Genomic DNA, 11,714 nt, shown 5'->3' with positions numbered 1-11,714 from the left:
TCCCTGTCACAGAGTCCCGCGCAGCACCCCTCCGTCCCTGTACTTACCTACGCCAAGAAGGAGCACGTGCTTCACCCTTCCAGCTTGGCGTCCCAATGGCCGGACAGTTCCACGCTTGCTTACTCTGTTGTCAGCGTTAGTCTGTCTTCCCTACTAGACCTTCAGATCTCTGAGGTGGAGAGTTACTGCCTCTAGTTTGTTAACAAACTTAAATGCCAGCCAAAGGAACCTAAGTGTTTCTTAGCGGAAAGACTGTTTATACTACTTACAAAGTTATCTGTCCATCCAAAGTTCACACCGTTTCCAATCGAAACCTACACTGTCCCAAGACAGAAGTGGGGATCCTGATGAATTAGCACCTAAAGAAAGGAAGTGGAACAGATGTCGTTTCCAGCTTATTTCCTCTACACCCAACAGCACTTATCCGAGGCTGGTTAAGATGCGTCAACAAAGCTTCCCCGAAGTTTGTTGCATCTTTGTGTCCTTTGCAGGGTCTATGAAACAGCAGGAGATAGATGCTTTGGTCCCTTGCTAAGTTACTGTGCCCATCCTGGAACTGTGGTATGAAATTGTGTGAATTTCCAAATGTTTATTCACCCCTAAAAAGGAAGGGCCTAACAGATAAAAAGATTCTGCTAAAATTCTGGGTTTTTTTTAAGTTTTTTGTTTTGTTTTTGTTTGCTTGTTTTTTAACAAATTAATGAATATTAGGATTACTTACAGAAGCAGAGGCAACTCACAGACAGCTACACCACCAAAAAGACCGACCCTCAGGAAACATTTTAACTCTTACAGTCAGTCCTTGCCTACCTAAAGCTAAAAAAATGATAGAATGGGGGTTGGACTATCAGGGAGACTCAGGGCAGGGCCTTGTGACCTCCCCTCAAAGAGATTCTGATCCCAGTTACTACAGAACCAGCTATCTGCTGTATATTTATATTGCTTTTGTTGCCGTAACTGCACGCTGAAGTCTCCTGCAAATAATCACACCTATTCCGCCAAATGGCAGTGGATATGTTAAAAGGAGTTATCTATCAACTTTTGCTTAAACTGGTCAGTTTACAGTTGCTCAAAAATTGCAGTTGAAGCTACATGCAGTGGTCTGTACCAGTAGTCCTAACTATTTAGAAGTCTGGGACATAGATATTGTAAGTTCAAGGCCAGTCTGGACAACATATCAGGACCTTGTCTCAAAACAGAATCTCCAACCTAAGGAATGGGGCTGTAGCTCAGTGTTAAAGTGTTTGCATAGCATGTACAAGATCCAGGACTTAATGCCAAGCACCACAAAAAAATGCAGCTGGAAAATTCCAATAATACATGGATGTACATCAATTTCTATCTACCATCGAACACAGCACAGAATTGTATATTAAAGTTGAAAGCAATAAAATAAAAAGTAATATTAAAAAGAAAGCATGAATTGTCAGCTTTAGACCTTATCAAAAAAAGGCAAAAATAAAAACAGAGAAGATGTAAATCCTACAGCCCCAAATTTAAATAAATGTTATATCTATTTGAAATAAACCTTTCAAGCATAATTGCATACAGTAGTCTGTGTTTTGTAAATGAGTGATGTAGTGAATTAACTCAGTGAATGCATCCATATGTTATTAATATTAGTGAGATCCAAAAAAAAAAAGGCTTGTCAACATTTTAGAAGGTTCTCCTTATAGCCTTTTCTAACTACTTCCTGTCAAACGTAACCACTATTCTGGTTTCTGACTACATAGGTTTGTTTTACTTGATTTGAATCTTTAAGAAATGAGATCAAGTGCTTTTTTGCATCATAGTTCTTTTTTTGTTTTGTTTTCTTTTTCCTCCTTTTTGAAAGTATGGAGGCTTAGGTACAAGACGTCAATTTTGGTTTAAGCTTTACAAAACAAAACAAAATACCCTTCTTTTGCATTCCATAAAAAGTGACAGAAAAGCACCTGGGCAGAAGAATAGCCAACTACAAGCCCCCACCACTCCCCGATGGTCCCCCTGGGACAGAGGGGCTCCCTCCAGAGCTGTCCCCTGTTCCACACCCTGGACCAACAACCCCGAGCAACTTCCCAACACACATGGACTCAGATTCCTAGTTTTCCTTCTATCTTTCTCATGCCAGTTAGTTCATTAATTTTTAAAATTGATTTACACCAATGTAACAAAAAAGATATAAGGAAAGAGTGGCTGAAAGACTGTATATTTACAGATCCCTGCAAATAAATATATATATGTATATATTGTCTATGGAAATTCAGTGGCAAAATGTGGGAGGAAAGATTCCTTGGTGACAAAAAAAGTTGATCACCAGTCTTTATTTCAGGGAAGAGATGGTGATGGGTTAGGATATAGCCTAAATTTAACACTGTTGCTTTCTCTTCAAAGCCTTCGTCACCAAGTCTTTCAATGTCCTTTGTTTTTCCAAAGTAGAATTAATTTAATATACTTGTGATTTTATTTTTTATGTATTCTACCAGGGCCCTAATATTGCCTAACTAAGATTAGTCACTCACAGTTTCTTCTTTTTCCGTCTGTCTGGTAATGCTGCCTCCAAGGTTCATGGTGCCTAAGCCAGATATTTTGGCTGCAGCCACATACATCCATACGGCTACTGGAGTTCTACAGTTCCACCTCATGAATAGAATCCCAACAGCCTTTGATCATAGACCCACTCCAGCATTCTTTATGAGGCTCACTCCAGCAAAGCCATGATTCAGACCCCAAGCAGATGAAACATCACCTTCAAAATATGCATCCAAGTCCCTATCTCTATTGTAGTCCCACAGAAGATAACCTTCGCCCTCCACCTGTCGACAATTTCAGTGGCTAGTCAACGGAAGACAGGACATCTTTACACAGACTGGGGAACAGGTCAATCTGGTTGCTGACGTTTTTCTTGATCTTCTTTGGAGGCAGGTTCCTGTTTAGGTCCAAGACCTAAACAAGACTAGCTGCTGATTCCTCGTGGCAGGAGCCTCATCTAGTATATGCTTCTCTCTCTCTTCACAACAAGGCACACTGTGTTTCCATTTCTCTGCATATCCAGAGTGAACATCTAACGTTCTTCTTTGTATGCCTGAACTCTTTCACTCAACATCCACATTGTTGGATGTTTCACTAGTCTTTTCTGTTGTTACCTGGCATTATATTGTAAAATTAGGCCACAGTGTTTTATAAATTAAGTCAACTGAGATTTGGAAGACAATTTTTAAGCTGTTCCAAATAGTGCCCATTTTTGACCCTGAGTCTGGATGTATGTGAGTAAGCATTGTTGCCAGACACATAATCTCTGAGCACAGAGCGTGCTTTCTTCCCAACCACTGAGCTTGTCAGTCTTTGCACTGTTACTGACTTGGGATGGTGTGTAATAGCACCTCGAGGAGTTTTCATTTCCCTGATGTCTAATGGTGCTAAGCAACTTTTTCTATATTTACTGGCCATTTGGAATCCTTATTTTATTCATAGGAATTTTTTTTTTTTACATATTCTGGATACAAACCTGAAAGGTTACTGATTTAAAAAGCCTCAGGCACTGTGAGACTCCCTGCAGAAGGATTTGACACACTGGAATTGTCAGCAGGCAGTTAGAAGCAGGGTCGGGGTTTAGAAGCAGGGAACCTCCTGAGAAGGTCAACGTGTCATTGGGACTTCCCAGGAGAATTCCTGGCAAGTGTGCCAATGTGATAAGGACCTCTACCAAAATTTACAAGCTAGGAAATCAGAAAATAGATCTGCAGATGAAAATCTCCCCACTCAAACCTCCCTCTTCTGCCCTACAGAACTGCAAGCCGCAAGCATCCTGGCAGTCTCCACTCAGGCAGAGGCTGCTGCCCTCCTTGGTTCTAATTAAAGCGCAATCTGCCTGTTACGGTTGGTCTCCTCGTTCTTCTGTTTCCACATTGCTTCAATCAGTCCTGTTCTAATAGAGCCCCTTGATTATTACTTGCTTTTCAAATATCTTTTCCACAATATGTGGCAACCTATATGGCTTTGGGATTGACCTGACTGAGGCAACAGCTAATGTCTTCATCGCAGACAAATATACAGAAAAGATGGGATCAGTCAGACTATGCATTTTGATGGAGACTACCAGAAGCAGCCTGGAAATTCTATACATTTATCATATACCATAGGACCAAAGAAAAGGCAGTTAGCTAATCTCAGTGCAGTGTCTGTATTAGAATCTCTTTGGCTGTTTTAAAACACCATAACCAAAAGGAAAGGGTTTATTTGGCTTACACACATGTCCTAAATCCCAGTCCACTGAGAGAAGCCAGGGCAGGAACTCACACTGGGTGGGAACACTAAGGCAGGAGCTGAGACAGTGGCTTTGGTGGAGTGCTGCTTACTAGCTTGCTCCTCGTGGCGCTCTCAGCCTACTTCCTTACAGCACCCAGACCACCCATGGGTTGGTTCTCCCACATCAGTCACTAATTAAGAAAATGTCTCACGGACTTGCCTACAGCCTGATACTACAGTGGCAACTTTTCAGTTGAGATTCCCTCCCTAACAAAGACTTAACAGAGCACCAAGCAGAGTCTGTGTTTCTGGAGACCTGGTGCGGTCTATCATTCTCTGGGGGACAGTTAGGGCTAAGTGCCATCTGCAGCAACAGCCACAGCTTATAATTAAAGGTCACACAGCATTTGAGCAGCTTCCTAGAGCATGTGCATTGCCTCTGATCCTACAGGGTCCAACTTGCTGTGCTTGCCTCCCAGCTGAGCCTGATCACAGCCTCTGGTATGACCCAAGGAAAACATTTTACCTTCCATGGACTCTTCCATTTACATTACCAGGGAAACACAGAGGGATAGGCTGGGGCAGTGAGCATGGTGGAGCAGCCTACACAGGTCGGTCAAGATTAGCACTCCTACGCTCATCTACTGCCTGGGGCCAAACTTTTGCCTCTTCTGAAGACCATGTCTTGTCCATGGCAGCCTTGTCTCCTGCCCGGAGACCATGTGGGACCCAAGTGCCATAAGCTTGTGCCAACTGGTTTGAGAGCTCTTTGGAGATGTGAAAACTGAGCCTGGGGATATGATAGATAGGCCAAGGCCCAACAACCAGCAGGTGGCCCTGCAGAAGCGTGAGAGATAGCACTCAGGTTCTCGTCAAATGCTTTCTTTCTCTTCCTCCAAAGCTGGCCATTGCCAAGATTGTCCCTTAGTCTTTCTCATAGCTGGAAAGTTTGGTCAGGATCAAATCAAAGGATGTAGCCATGGAAGAGTGTCAGAGGATGCTGGAACCTCTCTCACCCTCCATCACCACTGCCATGATGTTTACTCTTCCTTCATGCATATTAGGGTCAGTGCTTGGTCTCAGGGATCAAATTCAAGTTGTCAGGCTTAGTGTCTTTACCCACTAAACTACCTCCTCACCTGGCTTCTTCCACCTTCTTGTTCATTCCTCAGTTGCACCCCAGCCTGGCAGGAAGCCTAGGTGCCATCAAGAATTCCTGTGAGAAATTAGGAGGACAACAACACCTGAAGTCGTTCCTGGAGCTGGTTACCTGCTGACAATTTAGATAAATATCCTCTCCATCTCAGATTCAATTGGAAACTATTCTGCTCAAAAGTTCAACTCCAAGAAAGGCCCAGTCCCCCTAAAGAGAAAAAAAAAAAATAAGTCACCTATTTGTCTTTTTCTTCTGGAGAGTCTTCATGCGGATGTAAGAGATGGTCTGGAGCCTGTATCTTAGTATTTGCAGAGCAGGTGTTGGTGTGTACTTCAGAGACTTTCCAAGGTGTGTAAATGAGAATAGACTGGACAAACAGCTGGCTCACAGGCCCACAGAATGGGTCAAGCAAGGCAGACAAGAATCCTAGGCCTGAGATGGAACCTCCGTGCCTCCACTTCTTGAAGTCCCTTTGTCCTATGACTTCACACTCCAGCCCTTCAATGTCACTCCTGATAACCTAGAAATTCTGAACTCCAAATGTTTCTCTTCTTCCACTGCAACAGTGATGGCTCACACTAAGCAGACAACTCTTCAGTGGAAGTTCGGTGACCATGTTGTCTGGACCCCAAGGGTGACTCATCATAAGAAAGGCCCCAGCTGCACTCCACCCATCCCGTCCCTCAGAGGTCAGCCATGCTGAGTTGCAATACAGCCCCCATGACCGAGACTCAAGTGCTGCAGGTGGCCCTGGCCGCATACCCAGGGCTTCCTGCTTCTTAGGGCCTGACGGGGTACTTAGGCTGACATTGGGAGGTAGGACATACCCCTTAAGGCACCCAATGATCTCATTCAGGAGTATTTTGAGGGCTTTCCAAAGTAGACATGATCTGTACCAATTAAGCTACCCAGTTTCAGTGATAAACTCAGTTCCCAACTTTTCCTCCTCCTCAAAGTTAGAGTTGAGACTAACCTTCTAAGAAAAGCTTGGTCTTCTCTGACAAGCTTTCAAGAGCCCAAGACCCTGTTGACAATCTCATTAACATCCAAACAACACTAGTTACTGTTGAGTTCAAGAACTATGATTGCTGTGTGCTAAGAACTGGAGACAAAGACCAAATATATGTTTATCATGTCTCATAGCAAAGGGGCATGGAAAAGACCAGAGTCCAAGAATATAAATGAAGGCTAAGGTGAAGAGACAATGTTTAGGCAGTCTTGAAGAAGAGTGGAGTAAAGATCCAGGCAAGGAGATCCACAGAGCAGAAGGTGAGGGATGGGGACCATAGTGGGTAGGAGGGACCATGGTAGGTAAAACCACAGAGCAGGAAAAATGCAAGGGTGGATAGAGCAGCAGTAGGAAGAGCCACAGAACAAGATGCAATGGAAAAAGGTGCTAGGGGCCTCATTTTAATAAAACTCTTAATCTCACCTAAGGATGAAGGGAAAGAATGCCTATCCCTCAGCTTTGTTAGGAGAATGTGTAATAAACTCTCTGGCACAGAGAAGGGACTCAGGAACCATTACAAAGCCAAAGCTCCAGTGAGCCCACCCCTTCAGTTCTAGCTATGCTGGTTCAGACTTCACACTATCAAGTACAGAGCTGGGACCTGCCTTCAGACTGTGCTCTGCCTTCACTCAGTCATGGCTTATAACCCATGCAAACCTGCTGGTGCCTGAAGGAAGAGAACGAAGAAAGCGACCTCCTATACAGTCTAGTTGTATGTGGATAAGAGCATGGATGGGTCATGTAGAGAGCACTCGTGTCTGAGCGTGTATGCACGTACAGGTGCATATGCATAGATGCATTGCCAGGAATACCTGTGATAGGAATACATGTGTACATGAAGGCAAGGTCTTGGTGCTCCTGGTTTACTATCATGTAGGCATTACAAGCAAGCAATTCTCTGTAAGAGTTTGGCCTTTCTATGCCCACCACAGCTCCTGAATAAGGACACGAAGACTTATTATATTAATTATAAGCTGGGCAGATTCTAAGCTATTCTAACCTGACAATACTGGCCTGGCCTATGTCCAATGTGGCCTGTTACCTGTCCATCTTAGTCTTGTCCTGGTACCTGCTTCTTCATCTGTGTCTAGCTGGGAACTTGGCCTCCAGTTCCCACCTGAGACCTTCTTCTTCAGCCCAGAAGTCCTGCCCTAACTCTCCATCCCAGCTAATGGCCTGTCAGCTCTTTATTTGACCAATCAGAAGGTCAAATAAAGAAGGAGAACAATGCTTACAAAATACTAGGACAGGATATGCTTCATAATAATGACAATGCTAAATTCCAGCCTGTAAGTAGATCTCTGCTGGCACAGAAGTCAGCATTTGAATAATGTAAAGATAATCTTTACAAAATACACAAAAAGATTATCCCTACATCTCATCCCTTAGTCCAATAAAAGGCTCTTTCTCTAATAACAATTAACTATATACAATAAGGACAAATATGAAAACCATCAGTTAATAATTACATCCACAATGTCTAGTCTATTTGTATTTAGCAGCCTTAGAGAAAGTACTCTACTGTCTGTCCTATCTTGGTGAGTCCAAGTTTTGTACCTCATTCACTTTCTATCATAATTTGCAATTATCAACCTAAAAATATCTTCCTAGACCTAAATCATTTTCTTAGATCCTCAACAACTTAAGCTTAATTGTAAGACTATTACTCTCTGGTCTTCAACCTTTTCAGAGACCTGAGAAGAATAACTATTATCTGAGTAAGCAGGAAGTGCAGAGCAAGCAGCTTCCAAAACTATAGAAATGACAGAGGTTGCTGGCTATGGACAGTCACCCAAGGTTCCTCTGCAATGTTGGAGCATCCATCTTTGTCCTTCTGGCTCAGTATATGACAAACGTTTTTGTGAAGCAGAAATATTGAAGAACTTGCCCATCATTTCTTGACAAATCTCCATAGCCAACTTCCTTTATGTCCTGCTTGTCCCTAGCTTGGACAGCATTCTGGCAATTTTTGGTCTGGTGGCTAGCTTTGCCACATACCTCATATGGAGGTTCTTCAATGTCCATCTTCTTTGAAGTAGTATGGTGGCGCTTCCAGGAAGAGACGTGTCTTACTGTCATGAAAAGCCTTGTGTTAATAAAACACCTTTAAATGCCATTTCTTGTAGCTCTCTGAGGTCTCTTTTGAAGACCACCTATCTACCTATAGTATACCTGAATAGGCAAATATTGCCTGTTTCTAGCTATTTACTATCTGTTCAACTTTGAAAACATCTACAAGAAACTAACACTTTTTCTGTAATTAATTAAACTAGAATCTATCATGACCATGAGTTTGATTGACTGACTACTAATTTACATTCCTTAATTATTCTAAACAGTTTGCAATAGCAGCTTTCAAGGACCAGAGTTTACACTGCATTTTTAAATGAGTTGCTTAGGTACAACACCTAAAACAAGAGTTGAAACATATATACATAGTATGTTATAGCAAAATATAACCTTAAATTCCTATCAATATACAAAATCCATACTAACGTAAAATATTTGGGACTAGTATTTAATGTTCTTTTTAGTCTAAAAGTAAATTCGGTCATCTGCCCTTTTATCCTACTATTCTTGTATCCCAAGATTTTTTTCTTTTCATCCCTTCTCCCCCTCCCCCGTGTCCCTCTCATACTAGATAGGAGAAAAAGAAGGATAAAGGAATGAAAAAGAAAGAGAAAAATCCCTGAATCTAACCCCTTTCAGTTTGTTTCCTTCCTGACTAAGGTCATTAACAACTTGTGACCAATCCCCTTTAGTGGATGATGGACAAACACCCATCATCCACTAAATGACCAAACACTACCCACCCCACCTCCTGGGAATAGGGTGTCAGTTTCAGAGCTGTTCCCATGTAGAGGGATCAACATTCATTTACCTGTTTTGTTGTTCTTCCTTTGTTTCTGCAGCCAAGGTTTTCAGGAGGTCTCCCCCAGTCAAATCAAATCTTTATTAATTTTGAAGGAATCTGCAGCTTTTCTCCTGTTGAAACAAAGACAAAACCTCTCCCACAATGCAACACATTTCCTGCCTTCCATTCTGAAGTTAACATATATACATGCTGATCTAATTCAGCAGTTCCTTCTAAAATCCAGTGTTTTTCAGCAGCTGTGCTACCTGTCTCATCAACATTCAAAAAAATTAAACTCAACAAAGTATTATTTACTCTATCTCTGGGCGATCCCATGTCCCTCTTCTGTTCTATGAAGAATTCCCTTCAAAGTCCTGTTAGATCTCTCCATAATTGCTTGACTGCAGGATTGTAAGGTACAATGGGCTTCACACCACAGTGCCCAAGTTATTGTTGCACTTTATTGGATACATGTGCCAAGATAGCCACCATCTCTAATAAATGTGCAGTCTCAGAATGGAGCTCAAGGTGAAAGCAAAGTGAAATCCTGAGGAGGAAGCCACTGTATGATGCACTGAGGTATGTACATACTTTAATTCTTCAAACTCTATGAAGTGAAACACATAAACTATTGTGTGACGTTGCTCTAAAGTGGCATCAAACAGAGTTTGTATTCTTAACTCGTCTTAACTTTATCTGGTAACTGACCCTTGACAACATAAATATAATATTTAGTCTTACTGTGTTGGTTTATAGCTGAAGCCTCTTTGCTCATTATTTGCATAGGCTGCTATTCTGCAATCTCATCACAGGGTGGCAATGTAGGCTTTAGATTGGATTCCGCTGAGTCTGCTGCTCGATCCACTCTAGCATTTAATTTTTCAGTCTTCTTCTCTAACTCTGCTTTATTCTGATATCTTTTATAGAGAGTATATAAAATTGTAATCATTACTGAAAATATAATTATTTCTATGCTACTAGCATAGCAAAATTATATAGGATCCACATGTCCTCTACCATATTTTCTATTTTTAATACAGAAAATCTATTTTTTAAATCTTTCTATCTCTCTCCTTCCTTCAGAGGCTTCACTTTCCTATGCACATTTACAGAGAACACCTTTATTTCTTTTGTTTTGTGACTTTGCTTTCCTTCTCTTTTCTTTGGAGACTTTTTTTTTATTCAAACTCAGCATTTTTTCTATGACTGTGTTCAGTCTCTTTAACTTCTTTAGTATCTCTATATCTTTCAAAACATTTATATCTCTTTCTCTTTCTTCCCTTCAGAGACTTTGCTCTTTGTGCACATTTATTACTTCTCTTTTATTGTTTTCAAATTTAATATCTTTTTTGCATTTAATTTCCTCTGGGGATTTCCTCTGGGGATTGTCAGTGTTTTGAGGATTTACATTATCAGTTCCATGCACTTATTTTCTTCTCTCTCCATTCTTTGGAGCGTTCACTTTATTATTCTCAAACTATTTATCTCTGTTTAAGGTTTTTTATATCCAGGTTCTCTTCCTTCTTTAGCACTTAAGCATAATTCCAAACATACTTACCTGGTCGGAGGCTCACCTGTGCTTGGGATTTCTGAGTCTCTGTCTGGGCCTGGCTTATGCACACCTGTAGCCTGTCTCTGACCAGTCTTAAAGAGCCAGGCCTCCCACCATGACTGACTCAACAGAAGCCTCTGCATAGCTGCAGGCTTTCACCCCAGGTACCCTGGGCTCGGCTGCTGTTTGTCCTCCCGTGAGAGCAGAACTTTGTAATTTTGGGTACCAGCTGCCACCATGCCTACCTACCCCAGCTCTGGGAAGTTGTTGTGCATGTTCTGAGGCAGGCATTTCTACCTAGTCTCCCTGCTTAACTGGGTGACTGCAGGCTTTTTCTGTACTGACCAAATTGGGGTGCAGTCTCTGGGAAGGTTTTCCCATGGGCTGCAGGCAGAGGGGCCCAGCTGGGCACTGCTCAGTCCCTCTGCTGCCCCTGGGAAGCACACTCAGGCTCTGGGCCCTGCTTGCTACCTGGTAGCTAGCTATGTTGCTCAGCAGGGCCATTAGAGGAGCCTCACTAGGCCTCTCTGCAGGTTTTCTGACTCCTGCAGCCAGCTGGACTTCAGCTGCTCCTCTCAGAGCAATCTGCTCACTACCACATAGCCTTTCTTTCCTCAGGCTCTAAGCTTAGATTTCATGAGCCCTAACTCTAGACACCGAATGTAACTGTTAGGCCTTTCTATACCCATCCCAGCTCCCAAGTAAGGACAGGGTGACTTTAAGGACACAGAGACTTATCTTTATTATAAGCTGTGGGCACTATGGCTGGGCAGATTCTAAGCTATTCTAACCTGACAATACTGGCCTGGCCTATGTCCAATGTGGCCTGTTACCTGTCCATCTTAGTCTTGTCCTGGTACCTGCTTCTTCATCCCAGCTAATGGCCTGTCAGCTCTTTATTTGACCAATCAGAAGG

The 11,714-nt window shown here is 42.3% G+C and overlaps 1 pseudogene; it reads right to left on the bottom strand.

The window, feature by feature from the left end:
* Positions 1-6: 6 nt before the first annotated feature.
* The window catches only part of LOC129665675 (F-actin-capping protein subunit beta-like), a 55,606-nt pseudogene continuing 43,898 nt past the window's right edge, over positions 7-11,714 (bottom strand).

Source organism: Psammomys obesus, unplaced genomic scaffold (assembly GCF_907164565.1).
Source record: "Psammomys obesus unplaced genomic scaffold, mPsaObe1.curated_primary_1811, whole genome shotgun sequence".
NCBI classification, from domain to species: domain Eukaryota; kingdom Metazoa; phylum Chordata; class Mammalia; order Rodentia; family Muridae; genus Psammomys; species Psammomys obesus.
Note: the sequence above shows the minus strand (reverse complement) of the source record. Positions and strands in the feature narration are given on the sequence as shown.